This window comes from Sciurus vulgaris, assembly GCF_902686455.1.
Source record: "Sciurus vulgaris genome assembly, chromosome: 12".
Taxonomy (NCBI): Eukaryota; Metazoa; Chordata; class Mammalia; order Rodentia; family Sciuridae; genus Sciurus; species Sciurus vulgaris.
The window spans coordinates 99,942,335-99,960,704 of NC_136473.1; the positions used below are offsets into that span (position 1 = coordinate 99,942,335).

Here is an 18,370-nt window from a genome sequence, read left to right on the forward strand (position 1 = left end):
TGGTATAAGTTAGATCTAAATATAAAAGGTAAAACAATAAGCCTCTAAGAAGCCAATTATGGAAGAATCCAATTATAACCTATAAAGCAATGATAACTTTTTAAATGGGACACAAGTAATACTAATCACAAAGAAAGGCAGATAAATTGGACTACATTAAAATTAATAACTTCCGTTCATCAAAAGACACCATTTGAAGAGTGAAAAGATTAGCCATGGGATATAAGATTTTTGTAATATATATATAACAGATCATTTGTTTGTATCTAAATTACATAACAAACTATCACAAATCAGTAGTGGGAAATCAATAGAAAAGAGGAATGGTCACTTCACAGAGTAGTTAAAGGGCAAATAAATATTAAGATACCACCACATGGCCCTCAGAAATTGTAAAATTAAAAAGATTGATAATACTAAATATTGATGAGGAGGTGGAGAAACAGAAACCCACACTTCACTGATGGAAATACAGTTTCTTGGGAACATTGTTTGGTATTAGCTCCTGGAGCATCTCAAGACCTAGAAACTCCGCTCTTATGAGCATAGCCACAGAAATGTGAACACATCGGCACAACAGAGACATTCACAAGAATGTTCACTATAGAATTATTTATAAGAACCCCAAACTTGAAACCACCTGCAAATCTGTTGACAATAGAATGAATCAAAAAATCAGATTTTATTCATATCATGAAGCACCTTAGAGAAATGAACACGAAAATCTATGGCCACAGATAATAACCTGAAAAAAATCTTGTGAACATAATTTTTAAGCATGAGGCAAAAAGAACAAACACATACTGTTTTAATTCCATCCATATAATTTTTTCAAAAGGATAATAGGAATTACACATAGGTGTTAAACTGCAAAGAATAGCAAGTGATTTCTGTGAAAAGTCATTTTTTTCTTTGGATAAGGGGTCATGAGTCACTCCTGGGCTTCTGGCAACATCTATTTCTTTTTTAATTTGTTCTTTTTAGATATGCATGACAATAGAGTGCATTTACACATGTTACACATATGGAGTGTAGTTTGTTCTAATTAGGATCCCATTCTTGTAGTTGTACATGATATGGAGTTTCACTAGTGATGTATTCATATATGAGCATAGGAAAGTTATGTCCAGTTCATTCTATTGTCTTTCCTATTCCAATGTCCCCCCTCTTCCCTTCATTCCCCTTTGTCTAATCCAGTGAACTTCTATTCTTCCCTTTCCCCCTCCCCACTTATTGTGTGCTAGCACCCACTTATCAGAGAGAACATTTGGCTTTTGGCTTTTGGTTTTTGGAATTGACTTATTTCACTTACCATGATAGTCTCCAGATCCATCCATTTACCAGCAAATGCCATAAAGTCATTCTTTATATATACTGCATTTTCTCTATTCATCTGTTGAAGGGCACCTAGATTGATCCCATAGCTTAGCTATTGCGAATTGAGCCGCTATAAATATTGATGTGGCTCTATCACTGTAGAATGTTCATTTTAAGTCTTTTGGGTATAAACTGAGGACTGGGATATCTGGGTCATATGGTGGTTCCATTCCAAGTTTCCTGAGGAATCTCCATATTGGTTTCCAGAGTGGTTGTACCAGTTTGCAGTTCCACCAGCAAAGGTGAGTGTACCTTTTTCCCCACATCCTTGTCAACATTTATTGTTACTTGTATTCTTGAGAACTGCCATTCTGATTAAAGTGAGATGGAATCTCAGTGTAGCTTTAATTTGCATCTCTCTAATTGCTAGAGATGTTGAACATTTTTTCATATATTTGTTGACCCTTTGTATTTCTTCTTCTGTGAAGTGTCTGTTTAGTTCCTTTGTCCATTTATTGGTTGGGTTATTTATTTATTTTTGGTGTTAAGTTTTTTGAGTTCTTTACCTATTCTGGAGATTAATGCTCTGAGGTACAAGTGGCAAAGATTCTCTCCCATTCTGTAGGCTCTCTTTTCACGGTTTTGATGGTTTCATTTGCTGTGAGGAAGCTTTTTAGTTTGATACCACCCCATTTTTGATTCCTGATTTTACTTCTTGCGCTTTAGGAAGTTGGTTCCTAAGCCAACATGATGGTAACATCTATTTCTTGGTTTTACGTACATGTTTGCTTTGTGATGATCCTTGAGTGGAACATTTTTGTTTTGTGCTCTTTGGAAAGTGACCTATAGTTCACAAAAAGATTTCTCTCTCACACACACACACATGACATTATACATATGTCAAGCACCTAATCTCAAGTCTGCCCCATAATAGATGTTCAAAGAATATGAGATTGCTTCTGGTCCTCCATTCCATCTATCTACAGAGGAAATAAAAGGAGCAAATGAGAATTTTCATAAGCATCTCTCTCCCCAAGCACAGTCATGATCTTTCTTGCTGCCTTGCAACAATCTCATTGCCATGGCAACTGCAATCTAAGGCAGAGTTTGAGAAGAGAAGGAGGGATGGATGACAAGCTGAATTTGATTACCTCCTTGCATGAAGAAATCCCCACTCATAACTGAATTGCTGGAGCCCTACGCCCATTAACAGGAAATATGTTTGTTATATATATATATTTTTCCTTCCCCCCCCCCAAAAAAAAGCCAAGCCTTTGTTTAAAGGTTTACCCTTGCTGCAGGCTGCAGTTAATCCTATAATGGCTGGGTGCATATTTGTAGAATCAGCCGTTTCTGTGTGTCAGAGGAGCGAGAGGCGGGCAGTAGAGGCATTGTTCTCGATGCCTGATGCCTTTGCACCACCCGGGATTGGAGCAGGCTGTGGGCAAAAGGGAGCTGCTGTTCTTTTGCTCCAACAGGCATGCTCTGGCTGTACCCCTGCCTGGATATCTGCCTTCACTCTCAGGCCTCGGCTCCTCTTCCCCAGCCACTTGACATTTTTGGAACTGGGGAAAAAGCTGATGATACTTGGGGAAAATACTTCAGCTCTATCGGATGAGAAATAGAAAATGTCTATAAATCAAAGACCACCTTAAAATGATCGCTCCCAGCACACCCCTGCCCACAACATGCACAAGCAATTCACCTAAAAAAACAATACCGATCTCAGAAAGAGATGAAAAAATGAGATTTCTGGGCCTGCAAATGAGTAAACGAACAGTCCAAACAGTTGGAAACTGAAATCACAAAAGACCTCAGGGGCTTAACTTTCAGCTGATGTTGAAATTCCTCCTGCGACCTCAAAGGAAATTCTGCCTTTAGCAGAGATTTGATCAGCAGGGGGTTTCAGAGTAGGATTCCTTAAGGACTGGGAAGAGCTGAGGGGCAGGGAAAGGGAGCCTAGCAGGGACATCTGGGCCCCACTTTCTCCGGCCTATGGAACTAGGCAGGAGGCATCCTGTTGGTTTGGTAAGTGGGGATCTCCGAAACCTAGGTTGTTAATGAGCTAACTCTGCACATGGGTCTTGAGCACTAATAGAGTACTAGGGCTAGGATAGAGGCAAGAGTTAGACTGGAAAACCCAAGAGATTGCACCTCTATTCCAGGGAGCCTAAGCACAGAGGGCGCTGGACAGAGCAGGCTCCAACTGGGCCAGAGAATGTGCAGACCAGGCCACCTACAAACCTCCCTTTCTACTGCAGAAACCTGGCAAGAGGGGCAAGAAGTAGGTAAAGAGGGGAGGAGGCTGTCTAAAGCCCTGTGTCCACAAGGACCCCACCTGTACATATCAAGGCAAGGGAAAAGGGAGACCCGGAAATAGGGTTGGTATTGGTCATCAACCAAAAAATAGAAAATGTGTCAAGACTCTGGGAAATGAGCTCAATACCAGAACACGCCTAGAAAACAATGAAACAGAATAATACCACTGATGCTTATCTGACCATCTTCTTCCAGGGAGTCCAGAGCCAAAAGGAAGAGAAAATCAAACACTGCTGACAGGCTCCAGCCTGACCGCCCTGAAGACAGCCAGGAGAGGCACACAGTGCCCGTCTGCTGAGAATGGAAGGGATGAGTTCCCATCCACCTGGGGCAGAGAGGAGATCCACTCAGGGCTGAGGCTCCCCTGCTGATCTGGTCTTAGTCCGATTTCCAGTCTGATGGGTGTGGATACAGCAGAGCCGTCTAAGGGGGAACACGTTGTAGTCTTGTGCAGCCCTCTGCATGATCCTTGGCAAGCTTCTTTCCTCAACCATTTCCTCATTTTCAAAGCAGCAGAGATATTGTAGCAATTCTGAGTCTGTTACTTTTGCCATGGTCACTGCCCACATTGAATAGTGTAACACCAAGGTGTCCTCTGGGATTCTCCTCTAGGACACCATCTCAACACTCATCAGTGTTTTCCAGACAGAACAGAACAGGGAGCATTAGACTTGAACATTTGCGGGAGGGGGATGTAGCCATCTCTCTTCACGAGTCAACATTGGGGCCTCTGTGTAGGTTCTCACAGATGCTCCAAGGACACCTCAAATAAGGCCCCAGTCAGCTTGGAATGCTGAGCAAAACAGAGCCTTTCTAAGCCCTTGCTGGACTGCAATGTACAGATGTGCCTTGGTCATGGACTGCCACACAGTGGGACTCTTCAAACACGTAAGTCTTTTCTTCACCACTGCATTGTAGGACTACTAAGGACAGAGATTTGTTCATTAATCTTTATTCCTCCCTGGGTATCCAGAACAAATGCCGGGTCTTTACTAAATTCTCATTCACAGAACAAATTTGTCAGACAGCTGCCAAACGTTTATTGGATCCTCCTGTCTGATAGGCACTATCATCCCATGCACAGTATGGATTTAAGGTCCAAGGAACTTTCCAGGTAGATACTGTCACAAAATTGTTGTCAACTGCTTTTTAAAAATGGTCCATTGGATCAATATTTCTCCATGAATGGCTGCAGCCCTGAGTGAGGAGGCATGGAGAACCCCTTACTGCCTTCCCACAGGTCAGCTGCAGCCCGGCATCTACCGCAAGTGATCGATGACCTGCTGCTGAGTTGGGAAGTCCAGGAGAAAGTTGTCGTTATAAGACGTAAGGACCAGCAGGGCCCTGAAGTCACTCAAAAGATGGGTCTTAAGGGTTCCACTAGTTTGTTGTGAGTTGAACTGCTTTCTGAGATTCTGGTAATGGGATCTTGGAATGTGCAGTGGGAGAGACAGGATGTTAGAGAAACAGGTAGAGTCCAGCAAGGGAGCACTGCAGGGTGACATTGAAACTGGGTTAAGTATTTGCAAAGGTGAGAGCAGTGCTTGCAGGCTGTGTCCCCTTGATAAGATAAACAGAACAGAAAAACAGAGTGCTGGTATCTTATCAGGTCTATTCTTAGGAAACAAGGCTAGGACGGCTTTAAGATAGCCAGTTGGGTTCTTGCCTCACACCCAGAGCACAGATCCATAGACACCTGAGCAGACCCAAGCAGGTGTGACACAGGCAGAACTGCCTTCTGCAAATGCTTTCCAGGAAACCAGTTTCAGGACGAATACAGTGTCCTTGAAATCTTTATCAACATCCTGTAAGCTGAGACCAGGCCAGGTTCTTGCTGTGCCAGACTTCCTGGAAGGTTGCTGTCCTGTCTGCAGGTGCATGTGGAGCAGTTTTGCAAGATAGTTCCCATCTGGCCTCCGGCTCCTCTCTTTATCCATATCCCGGGACAATGTGGCCATGAAGCTGAAGGCTATGAAGCATTATCTTTGCAGCAACCCTTTTCTATCCACACTGCTGACCTCCTGCCAGAGCTCTGTGTGAATTCAGACGTGCTTTGACCCAGAATGATTGTGGCCTTGTCATGAAGTTGAATCTCTATGCTCCAAAGACAAGGAAATGAAGGTCTTATGGTACAGGGTTCATGGCTCCCTGAATCCAAATCAGCTTTGGAGAGAGCTAGAGCCAAGAGCCCACTGGGGCAGAGAGTGAAGAAGAGCTACGAGTGGTATTCCCAGGGCTTGACTTCCTCTTTGCCAGCGCCTCAGAGGGTGATCGTCTCATCCTCATTCACAGTGCCCTACAGCACAGGGGGCCAGACTTCTTCCCAGCTTTCTCTGGAGCCATCTAGCCTGGAAATGACAATCGATTTTGCAACACATCAAATCTGTAGAACTGAGTGAAAAGCGTCAGAAATGGAAGAGGTCTTTACTGTCTTTACTGTTCTTAGATGCAAAGTCACTCTGTAACACCACAGTCAAAGGACCAACTTTTTTTTTTTTTCTTCCTCCTACTAGAGAATCATGTTTCTTTTCTCTGGGCTACACATTCTCAATTGCATCAGTCATTCTTTATTAGACATGACATTACACACAGGTATGTGACCATCCACAGTCCTGGGCATACGGAGAGGACTGAGACAGGATAATCAGGTAGGGCAACCAGTGTAATGCCCTGAGTGCTCTGTGGAGCCACATGCCAATCACCATGAGATGTGCAGAGAAAGATGCAGTGTGTAGCAGAAGGGAGGATTCTCGGGGTGCCTGACGTCTGAGCTGGGTGCTCAGAAGGATAAAGGGGGCTTACCAAACACACAAACAGGAAGGCAGAGTATTCCAGGCAGAAGAACTAGCACTGATTCATTCATTCCTTCATCCATGCAGCTATATTTACTCAGTTCCTGTGTTGTCGCAAGATGTGTCCTAACCAGGGGAAAAAAAGAGTAAAAGAAGAAACATGGCCCCTGTCCTCGGGTAGCTTCCAGTCTAGTTTGAGATACAGGTAAGGAAAGGGCCATGATGACACAGCAAGGCAAGGAAAACACAGGGAAGAATAGACACACGTAAAATCCCGGAGTGGGAGCAACTGTGGTGCTCTGAGGGAATAGGGCAGCCGGAGTTCTCAGGGAAAGTAGAGAGAAAGGAAGCTGCAGAAGAGAGGGGTAGAACATGGGGGGTCTTGCGTTTTATTCCCTGTGCAATGGGGAAAAGTCACTGAAGACTCTAAACATGTGAGCAAGGAAGGTGATGCTATTTATGTTCAAGGAAAACCGCTCTGGGAGCCATGGAGAGAACTGGCTGAGGCAAGAGGTAGAGATGGGAAGGCCGACAGGTTGCCGCAGCTTTCAGGAGACCTGATTTTTCTTCTCTACATGCTCCCCAGTAGTAGGTCATTTCCCTCTTTAAGCCTGATGCCAGAAGGAAATGAAATACTGTGGGTGTGGCTCCATCAGTAGCCTCCTGAAAGATAAGTGATCAGCGTGTGTATTCTGTTATCGCTGCTACAAAGGCCGACTTTTGGTAACACTACTCTACTACTTCATATGGAATTTGTCAACATAAATTCCTGGGTCACTTTCTCCTTTACCCGGGCAAAACACTGGTTCTTTCACCTGACAGATAGTTCTTAGTACAAAATGCAGGAATTCCCATTCATTCTCGTCAAATGCCATTTTGTTAGCTCTGCCCATTCATCTAATCCACCAGAATCATTTGGGATCCTGTGTGTTCTATCCATGTATTTGTTCTATCCACGTATCTCACCTAGCTCTGGCTTTGCAACATCTGAAAATTGGAATGTCATTCCAACGATGCTTTTGCATGAATCTTTGATAACATTTTTGAACAGGTCAAGGAGATATGTGGAATATGCTATTTATCAATTCTCTGAAACTATTTCTTAGGCTAACACTTTGCCACTGTGTTTGAGGATTGCTGGACAAACTTTTATTTTCAAACACCATATTGAAATCTGGATGAACTGTGGCATTGTTCAGGAACATTTTCTAAATAAAAACACATGCTTCATCCAGCAAAACTTGTTCTTAGTGGACCCATCTCCAATCCTAGTCATCACCACTTTCTTCTTCAGGAGTCTATTCGCTGTCCTTTGAACCAACAATTTCAATGGTAATTTCTTGGTTTCGATCTTACTTGGTTGCTCAGGGGGAGCTGATACCATCCATCCCGCTTTGTCCTTGAAATTCTATCTTCACTGAGTCTCAGAACACCACCACTGTCCTCCATCTTGCTGGAGGTTCCTCTCTGGTCTCCAGCTGCTAGTTCCTCTTCCTCTTCTCAACATTTCAACACTGAAATGTGCTGGAGCTCAGTCCTTGGAGTTCTTTTTTATGGTTACTTTAGGCCCTTGGGTAATTTCAACATTCAATGTACCCATCTTGGTCCATTTTCTTTTATTACACAATAATACATGGAACTGGGTAGTTTACAAATAACAGAGATTTATTTGACTCACAGTCTGGAGACAGAGCATTCCAAGAGTTTGGCACTGGCATCTGGCAAGGGTCTTCCTGTTGCATTATCCCATGGTGGAAGGCAGAAAGGAAAGACAGTGAGAGTGAGGGAGGTCTGAACTCACTTTAGTAACAAATCCACTCTTAAAATAACAACATTAACCCATTCATGTGGGCCAAGCCTTTATGAACTAAGCATCTCTTATTAAACTTCACCCACCACAACAGGGATTGAGGTATTGTTTCCAATAAATAAACTTTGGGAACACATTCAAAATGTAGCAGTATCTTTCCAATCTTGGTCTCTTCCCTAAACTGTAGACTCACAAATCTGATTACCTATCAAATCTCTTATCCTGGATACCCAATAGGTATCTGAAAGGTAATACACGAAAACAAGCTCCTCGATTTCTCCCATCACCTAAAGCTGTAGTTGTGTTCCAGTACCTTCCTGTTTTAGTTAGTGGCATTCCATCATTCCAGCATATCAAGACAAAATTCTTGAAATTAACCTTGACACCCCTCTTTTCTCATATCCTCATTCAGTCCACTAGCAAAATCCAATGGTTTTTATCCAGAAGTTGACTACTTCCTATCTCCATTGCTACCAACCTAGCTCAAGCCATCGTCCCCACACAACACTGCCTGCCAGGCCTCCCTGCTTCCATGGTAGCCTCCCCTTAGTTTTGCAACACAGAGGGAACCAGTTAAAATGGATATCTGAGCATGCCATGCCTCTGGTCAATGACGGCCATCTCTCTCTAAGTAATATTCCTGGGCCTTCCAAGGATCTTCAAAGCCCTGCCCAGTCTGGCCTCCTGCTGTGTCTCTGAGCCCATCTCTTCCCCAGCTCCTCTACAACAGACACACTGGCCTCTGTGCTGTGCAGGAAACACATCCAGCACATTTCATTCTTGGGTTCTTTATAGGTGGTTCTCAAGAGCCACATTGTCTTTGACTTTTGCTGAAAGACTTTACCCAACTCCCCTCTTTAAAATCTAAACCCTTTTCATCTAGCATTGTGTTTCCTCATGCTCTACTTTTTTTTTTTCTCTATATAACCTTCAGTGATCAATCTATTAAATATTTATTTATTTTTAGAAGCTTATATGCACCCCCTATGTACCACACTAAAGAAGGCATGAATTTCTCTTGTTTTTTTCACTCTTCTATTCCCAAGGCCCAACTCAGACTTGACACACAATGGGAATGTAGTAATACTTGTAGAATAGCCATATAGTCAGAAATTTTGCCTGACATCAACAGCATTGAGAAAACTTCATTTAGTTTGAGACTTGTAACACTTCCATTTATCTGTTTTCTGGATTTTTCACTGATTGCCATGATGTTTTATAGACACCTGCATGAAATCAGCCACATGATAACAGCAGCAGCCTACAGTTATTGAACATTTACTAGGTGTCAGACTCAGCGCTCAGAATAGACGGAATCCTATTTAAACCCTTAGACAATCCTATGGGGTAGGTGTTATTGTTTCATCCACTTAAAAGATGGAGATATTAATACACAGATTCACTAGGTGATTTCCCAAGGTCACACAACTGGGAAGTGACTGAGTAAAGATTCGAATCTGGGTAGTCTAGTTCCAAGGCTGTGCTCTTAACTATTTCTGCATCTACACTGATTCCCTTCCTTAAAGTTCTTTTAGAACTATGGTATATAATTCTTTTGGACCAGGATATTTCAGCAAATCCGAGGAGTAAGTTTTCTCTGACACTCTCCTTATTCTTTACAGTTTTCCATGTCTTCTATTCAATGCTCTCAGTATTTTTTTGTTTTTTGTCTTAAAATCATTCACTTTGACAAAGAAATTGGAAACAAAGTAGAAATGGGTAGGACTGTGATTCCTGCTGCTCACTAACATCTCACCATCCCTTCCATAGGGACGGACCTGCAAATCTCATTTATTCTGCTCAGAGAAAGCTCGGGAAAACTCCTGTGCTGACATTTTTCAGGTGGTGCTGGTTCAGCATTCCTCATATTGCTCTGACAGCTCCATATCAGTCTTCCACATTTTTATGTTGTTTGGGGCCAATAGCCAGTCTTTCCTCCTTTTGTACGTGTTCGTTCTTCAAGACCAAGTTCATCTGAGTTTCCTGGAAGCCACCGTGGCCTATTTATCTATTTATGCATGTTCATTAGATGACCCTTGATCTCTCCATTCTTCTTCAGATATTGCCTCCCACTCTTCTTCCACTTCAAGAGCAGCTGAGATCACATCACTGAACCTCATTCTCTGAGACTCTCAGCTGGCATTCCCATATGGTTGACTCCACCACCATCATGGTGCTTATTCGTGTTGTGGAGCTGTTGCTAGGAGATACTTTCCAATCGGAATTATGTCTTCCAGGCCCGTTTAGGACAGATTCTATTGACTTTTGGCCAAGGGTATGTGGGTACAAGTGATATATACCACTTCCAGGACTAAACCAGAAAAGCCTTCCTGCCTCTCCACACCTTCTCATCTCCATGTGCTGGCTGGATGCCTGCACTCCAGTTGATCAGAGAAGGTGTGTGTTGACTATGGCCATGCTTCTGCCAGTCCAGGTGTCTGTGGGACATCTTCCCAGGTTACATTTTACTGGAGTTAGGAGCCGACACTTTCTCTCTAGAGAAGCGCCTTGAGCACAGGTGTCTCCCATCAACCATTAGGAGCTGAGTCAGAAAATGGGCAGTCTCCCAACAGACCCACCACGTCCCAAGCCATTCTCTGCCACAACGAGGTCCACTTCACAGTTCTTCTCATCATACTTTCTACCTTTGGGGTGAAAAAACTGTCAAAAAAAAAAAAAAAGAGAGAGAGAGAGAGAAAGACAGAGGCATCTAAGCTACCCGGCTGGGAAAGGGGTCAACTGGATCCTATTAAAATGGAGAGGAGAATGGAGCCAAATGATGGAGGGAGGGAGGGACCAGTGTCTGCACTTTGGTGAGGGATTTAGGAACAAGCTCCTGGCTGTGTGAGAAGCTTTTCATTTGACACTCAGAGTCAGGTCAAGAAGCAGGTGCTTGTCCATCCTACACCTGGGGCAGCAAGAAGATGTCGTTGTCTGACCACTGAGTGGCAGGGCCTGTGCTGTGGGCTACTTTGTGTTGCAGAGACACCCAGCATTCCCAGGAGGGATTGGTGAGTAAGTACTCCAACCCTGGAAAGAAAGAAAGGAAGAGAGAGAAAGAAAGGAAGGAAGGAAGGAAAGAGGAATGGAAGGAAGGAAGGAAGGAAGGAAGGAAGGAAGGAAGGAAGGAAGGAAGGAAGGAAGGAAGGAAGGAAGGAAGGAAGAGAAAGAAAGAGCCTGGTGGAAGGAGAAAGGGAAACCAGGTAGGCTGGATCCTCAGCATACAAACTTCTGGTTTGTGTGAACCATGAAGACCTGGTTCAGGTGTCTTGCCCCTTTCAAGCATCAAGGAACTCACAGGGGGTCATTGCAGGGCAGATGGCATGGGTGGGGACCTGGGACCCAAAAGCACCTATTACTAGTGACTTGGAATCCTTTTTTTTTTTTTTTTTTTTTTTCTTTTCCTGCATAACATGGAAATAAGATGATCCATTTGCCCATTTTGGAAGTAATATTAAACAGAAAAAATAGCTGATATTAACAACAATAAGTGTCAACCACTGTTCTAAGTGCTTAACACAAAATAACTTAATCTCCAAATGAACTCTGTGAGGAGGACCCTACTGGAATCCCATTGTACAGATGAGGGAACTGAGATCATACAGGTAGTCCAGGGCAGTGCCTGGGATTGATTGTAACCTAGCTGGTTCCAAATCCACCTTCCAAGGACTACCTGTGTGATCTCAGACAAGAAATGTAGCTTCCATGGACCTCAGTCCCCTCATCTGTAAAATGGAATTAGAGTTGGGGGCCTCTATTTCTCCTTACAGGGCTGTCAGGAGGCCTAACTGAGAAGGCCTGCCATCACTCCCAGCACCTAGAGGCACTTCAGTGAGTGTGTGACCTAGGTTTCAATTCCAGGTGGGTAAGACCGTGTAAGACAGGTAGAGAGCTCTTGAGTGGAGAAGCTGTTCTGTCACTATGTTGATTCGAGTGTCGTTGACACATAGGTCATTGCACTTGAACCACCATCTGCTCCAGTCCACAAGTACGAGACTTAGCGTTCCTGGGCAGACTCAAGAGAGGCCATACAGAATACCAGCGGGGACACAGCTTCACTTGGTAGAGCCAGCCCTCTCCTCAATTGGGAGACTCAGGACAAACCCATTTCTCAGAAGGTGATTTTGAACCTGCAAGGCCGGCATCAAATGCATGGCCCTGGCTTAGTAAGCAATCACAGCCCTGTGACAGTTCCCTGCCTATGAGCCCTTCTTACTCTCTGGTTACTCCCCAACAACCACATTCAAATGCCCAACTTGGAGTTTACGAGCTCTTTTCTTTGTTGGTGATTGCTGTTACTTCTGCTGCTTGCTATGAGGCTGAGGGATTGGACAGTAGGCTCTGGCCTGAGAATCTAGCCAGTCTTTGATGTGGAATTTTCATGGATTTCACATTCACATATTAGTCGGGTCTATGGGTAATTTGTCCCCAATCCTGCTACCATCTGTCCAATGGGCCATCACAGGTCCAGGGTCCTCTCTCTCTCTGGATATAGCTCATACTCCCACTTCCTGGTTTCTCTGCACTGTGGGGTGCTCCCTGCACAGCAGAGAGCTCAGGGCTTGGAGCTCTCTGAAAGTATTTGTGACAGCTATATAAGGTTGCTATCCTATCACCCAGCATTCAAGCAAACATCCAGGAGTAGATCAAGCAGTATGTTAGTTAGGCTTTCGTTACCATAATGAAATACCTCAGGCAGGCTACTTATGAAGAAAAGAGGTTTATTTAGCTCACAGTTTTGGAAATCCAAGGGCATGGCATACTCTCAGCCTTCTGACTGCTCTAGGCTGCATCACATCATGGTGGATGGCAATTAGGAGTGTGTGCTGGAGCAAGAAATTACATGGAACTTACAGGAAACCAGAGAGAGCTGAGTGCATCCAGGCTCAGAATCCCCATGGCCTAAGAACCTCATACTAGGTCTCACCTCTCAAAGGTTTCACCACCTCCCAATACTGCCACCCGAGGACCAAGCCTCCAGCATATGGTCCCTTGGGGAAAACCACATGCAAACCATAGCAAGCAAGAAGTCTCAAATGACTGACTTGAGAGATTTCCTCTTTCTCTACGTAAGTCTGTCTATTCTTACAGCTTCAGCTGAGCCTAGGACACCAACTGCAAGATGGCTTCCTGCAGAGCCAGCAGCTTCTCTGAAGGAAACTGGGATCCTGCTGGGGAGGAAAGATAGGTATTTATCTCACATTTGACCTGGAGTGGTTCCCATCCAGGTAGGTGGTTTGTTGAAAGAAAGGGAGGGAGAAAATGGACAGCAGGATAAAGTAGTCCAGGTACAATTGGGGTAGAATACGGGAGGCCAGCTAATTTTTTTCTGAGAATTTCTCAAGCCCTGTATAAGAGGATGTATATTTTCTGTCCTCCATGCATCAGAGCATTTTACACACTTAGCACACAGTCTCTGTGTGCTAACGGCTTTCCATGCTTCAGGAGCCCAGAGACCCATAACTCAGGTTCCAGGAAAGACATTGGAAGTGAGTGAGGAGGATAATCCATCCTTGGGGCTCCCGTCCCAAGGATGTGTAGGGAAGGGGCCAAGTAGTACATTATCCAGCAGCTGTTTTACAGCAAATGATGGGTAGCAACGGCACACAGACCCGGACACAGAGCAGGAACCCGTACTTTATCCAACAGGCATCTACCTACACCTGGGGTGGGCTGCACTCCACACTAGAATTCAAACCAGGACTTGCTATTGAGAAGGCACAAGTCAGGTAGGCACCCAAGCAGACGTGCAGAATAAAGAGGCTGATTCACCCCACCCAGCAGGCAGTGGTGCCCTAGGGAAAAGCCAATTGTTCTCTTTAAGTTCAGCAACTCCGAAGTTGTTCCCTCCTGCCACAGTATTTAGGGGGTCTCTTCCACCTGATGGATTGCATGACACCCAGATCAGCACTCCATGTCAGCAGCTGCTCTGTGCTCCCCATGCCCCTGGAAGGCTGTTGGGAACCGTGCTCAAAGAGTGCTCGGGGGTGCCTGGCAGGTGGTGAGCACCCTGCTGATTGTCAGAGCTGAAACTAAGGCTTCACAGTAGGGAGGACAGATATGTAAGCAAATATCATGCCTTAAAAGGAAGAACCCAATAGGTGGCGTGGACATGACAGCAGGGGTGGAATGCTCCAGGGATGTGCAAGTGGGGGATGAGCCAAGAGGAAAGAGTGCAGCGTGTTTACCAAGGCACCCTTGGGCTCCACGCCATCTTCCGTGGGAGTTCACCCAGCACCGCTCTGATCACATTACCTCTGCCCTTCCGAGCTCCTAGCCCCAGAAAGGGCATCAGAAGATGCTGACGTCAGAAATGGCAAACCAGGCCTTCCACTGAGCTTCCTGATGCCCCTCCCAGCGTCACCGACACACCCTCCTCCTGCTGCCCCAGTGACAGGCTTGACTTTGGAGAACTTCGAGTAGCGTCCCAGCTCTGCCCGCCTACGACAACAAGGCTGGTTGTTTTCCATGTGACTGCCTTCCTGGTTACCTGAGTGACTCATGGGAGGCAGTAGGTGGTGTGGGGCAGAGGAGGGGCCTGGCCCAGGGCCACCCCAGGGCTCTGGACAATGTCTAGCTCAGATGCCCAGGTTTTGCTGGTTCTGAGAGAGAGCAGCCTGCTCCTACGTGGTCATGACTTTTTTGTTTTTCTGAGCTCAGCAGTGTGGCTGATAAAGACCGCAGAGAGGCCCCCAAGGAGGAAGAGAGGAAAAGCCGGGAGAACACATTTTTGGCCAGAGCTTCATCAGATAGTAGAGCAAGAGTCTGCTCTCCCAGGAGAAGGCAAGGCCTACTGTCTCTGGGTGCTATTGTTCCTGGACAACAGGGCAAGGCCAGGCAAGCATGGCCGGCTGAACGCTGGCCATGTCAGGAGCTTGCAGCACCCCACCCGCAGGGACAGGCTGGGTGGCAGTGAGGGGAATTCCTGGTGAACTTTTCCTGGCCTTATGCAAACTCAGAAGGAAGTGTAGCAAGTGCAGGTGGCAGAGATGGTGGGAAGGAGACCTTCACTCACCTTGTGCCTCTCCCCCCATCCCACCTGTCATCTTCTCCGAACACTGTCCCTCACTGAGCAAAGGTCCCAAACTCTTCCTGGGAGGACTTGTTACAGTGCCAGAGTTGGTGGTAATATCGGCCTCCGGGCAGGGAGGAGGCAGGGCTTCCCACCTCTCCTGCCTTCCCTCGCCCATGTGTGTCACTGCTGTGCTAGCGTCCGGCATCAGCCCCACGGCTCCTCTGCCTCCGCACAAGAATTGAGTTGGGGTCCTGCATCTGCTCCGAGAGCATCTCCGCCCCCAGCGCTCTCTCTGCCTTGGTGCTTTGTGTCCTTTCTTGGTCCTGGGAGAGAACCTAGGCCACGTTGCCACAGACTCCCTAGCTCTGGCCTTCCATGCTACCCTAGAAGTCGTGTTGCGGACTGACCAGAAGCACAGACAAGGTTGACAATGGACCCTGAGGGGCCGTCCCACCCGTGGACCACTTTCCCCCCTGAAAGTCCCAGCAGTGGCTTTACTAACCTTTCACCTAGTCAGCAACCCATCCTCAGGGCTCAGCTCAGCTCCCACCTCTGTAGTGCAGCCCCCCTGTGCACCCCGCTTGGCCTCATCTTCTGCCCCCTCATGCCTTGACAGCAGTTAACTGACATTTCTCCTTACATGCCATGTGCCCCCTGTGGTGCTCTCACAAGGCCCTGCGCCAGACGCCCAGGGGTGGGGATGTAACATGGTACCCTCCACCCTCAGAGCAGTCGAGAAGTAGACATACAGAGGCTGCCTTTGCCGGCTTCCCTGAGAGATTCAAAGAAAACACTGCACAGACCTGAGGGGGCAGCAGAAGGCTCCCAGGTAGCACCTGAAAAATAGCTTCCTGAAACACAGGATTCGAAGGCGCATGTTAGTGGGAAAGACTTCCTGTCAGAACAGACAATAGCACAGAGACAGGACAAGGAGGATGGATGTGCAGGGAGCTGCCAGGAGCTGGCCTCACCAGGGTAGGTCCCAACCAAGCCAGATCCTTCCAGTTGGCACCCTGGGCACCTGGGCTTCCCTCCTGCAGGCTCTCTTGGCTTTGGCAGACCTGCCTGCACCTCCAGGGGCAGCAATTTGGGGAGGCTACAGGAAGAAGGAGCAGCCATGTAATGACCTGCTTTTAAAACCAGAAGCCAGCCACCTCAGCCCGGGTTTTCCATGCAGAAATAGCCTGTCAACTTTCATCCCTGTCAACACCAGGATATCCTGTGTGGACCTCCATTTCCAGAGGGACTCCTGAAAATACTGCCCACCTGAGAGGTGACCACAACATGCCACCTGACTACACTCACTGAAAGATCAAGGGAAGGAAAGATCTAGAGATCAACTGTTGGAGGTGGGGGTGGGGGTGTTAGGGCTGAGGAAAGAAGGGGGACATGCCCATGGAGAGCAGGGCTGTGCCAAGCAAGGAAGGTATTGTGTGTTCCTGCTGGACGGGTAACGATACCTGACCCAGCCTCCCAGAGGGAGTATCCAGAGGGCAGGCGGAAGTGAGCTGTAGCCACCACTCTATTTTCCTAATGGATAGACTCAATTTGGGGATTGCAAGGCAGGGTAATTTCTCCAGCTTCCCCAAGGAACACCTGGGGATCCCCAAGGGATTCTGATCTACTGGCTCCAGGTTAAGACCTGTGAGTCTGTTTCTTCTTTCTTCTCTCCCTTTCTTCTTTCTAGAAGCACGCAAAGTTCACAGAAGGCTTGGGATAAGACACATTTGGATCCACAAATACTTATGGATCCCCTACTTCTGGTTGGGTATCAGGCTTCCTGGCATTGTCCAAGCCCACACTCAGACCAGACTACAGAGGCCTCCTGCTGATGGTCTCTTAGGCTGGAAAGGTCTCCTTTCCTTCTGCTCTGCTCCAGGGAGTCCCTCATCTGAGGGTCAATGCTGCCATCTGCTGGTAACTCTTAGAAATGTTCTGCATTCTCCCAGTCCTGGTGGAAATGGAGGCCTGGTGTAGGGAAGCCTGGGGTGGCCCTCTCCCTCTTTGGGCCTTTGAAAGATTCTGTTCTGAGAATGACTGTCCCCTAATCATATGATTCTTTTAGTGCCTCTCATTTAATCCAGGTTTTCCTGGATGGCTACCAGTCAACTGGCAAATCTTCCTCGCCTACCACCTTATTTCAAATTCGGTTCAATTTAGCATGTGTTTGTGAAACACCTGATAGGAGCTGGGCGTGGAGGGGAAAAATAGAGAGGATAATGCAAGGCCATGCTCTTGCAGAAGGTGGTGAGAGGGATTCATGAATCTGGATAATTTCTATCTCAGGCGATGTCTGAGCTGAGTCCTAAAGGATAAGGCAGAGTCAGGCAGGGGAATCATGGAGAAGAAGATTCCAGACAAAAGGCCTAGGAAGATGAGCTATTCTGACTGAGCATAGAACCTAATTGCTTTATATTTAAACCACTTTTTTGCTGCCCTCTCCACACCACCAAGGAATGGAATACAAGCAATCCCCCTCAGTTTTTAGGTGGGCTTGAAGATAGAGAAAGGGAACCAGTTTTCAGTTGATAACAATCAGGCTTTAAATTCCAGGGGCCTTCCAGGTCCATTGCAAAAGGACAAGAAGGATGCCCATGTGGAGGGAAGCAGCAGCATGGCCCAAGGAAGCAAGGCAGAGAAAGGCTCTCCTGCCAGTGAAGAGTTCTCCAGGCCGGAGCCAGCAGGAGAGGGCTCTAAGCCCCCGCCCCATGCTGGTCCCTGAGCTGCCACAGAGAAGGATCAGGACCCCAGAGAGAAGTGTTTGCACAGTGCCAGGACTCTCTGACGTCCAGCCAGTTCCCAAGGATAGCAGAGAGATTTATTATTCTAGACCTGTGAACAATAGGCTGAAAGAGCCCAGATGACACCCTGGTAACCCATGGGGACAAATGCTCAAGGACAGGACCTCTTGACCCTATGAAGGATTCAAACACAAGTTCAAATCATGATGAGAAAATAAAGGAACTCAATGTTGTTGTGCACTAGGCTTTAGAGCAGATTCTTACAGCTCATAGATATCAAGAAGGTCAAGGCAAGGCCCCTGTTCTTGAAAAAATTATAAGGAGAGCAGTAAGGTCCTGAGTGACTTGGGGTGAATCACTTGCCCTCTGGGTCTTG

The 18,370-nt window shown here is 46.3% G+C and overlaps 1 protein-coding gene across 1 annotated transcript in view; it reads left to right on the top strand.

Annotated features, from left to right (window-relative positions):
• The first annotated feature begins 3,254 nt into the window (after positions 1–3,254).
• Positions 3,255–18,370, top strand: part of ZNF648 (zinc finger protein 648) — a 38,307-nt gene continuing 23,191 nt past the window's right edge. Inside the window, exons 1-2 of the mRNA XM_079106948.1 lie at positions 3,255–3,345; positions 3,832–4,524. The gene's annotated coding sequence lies outside the window, so the exon portion shown is untranslated. The remainder of the gene's footprint in view (positions 3,346–3,831; positions 4,525–18,370) is intronic.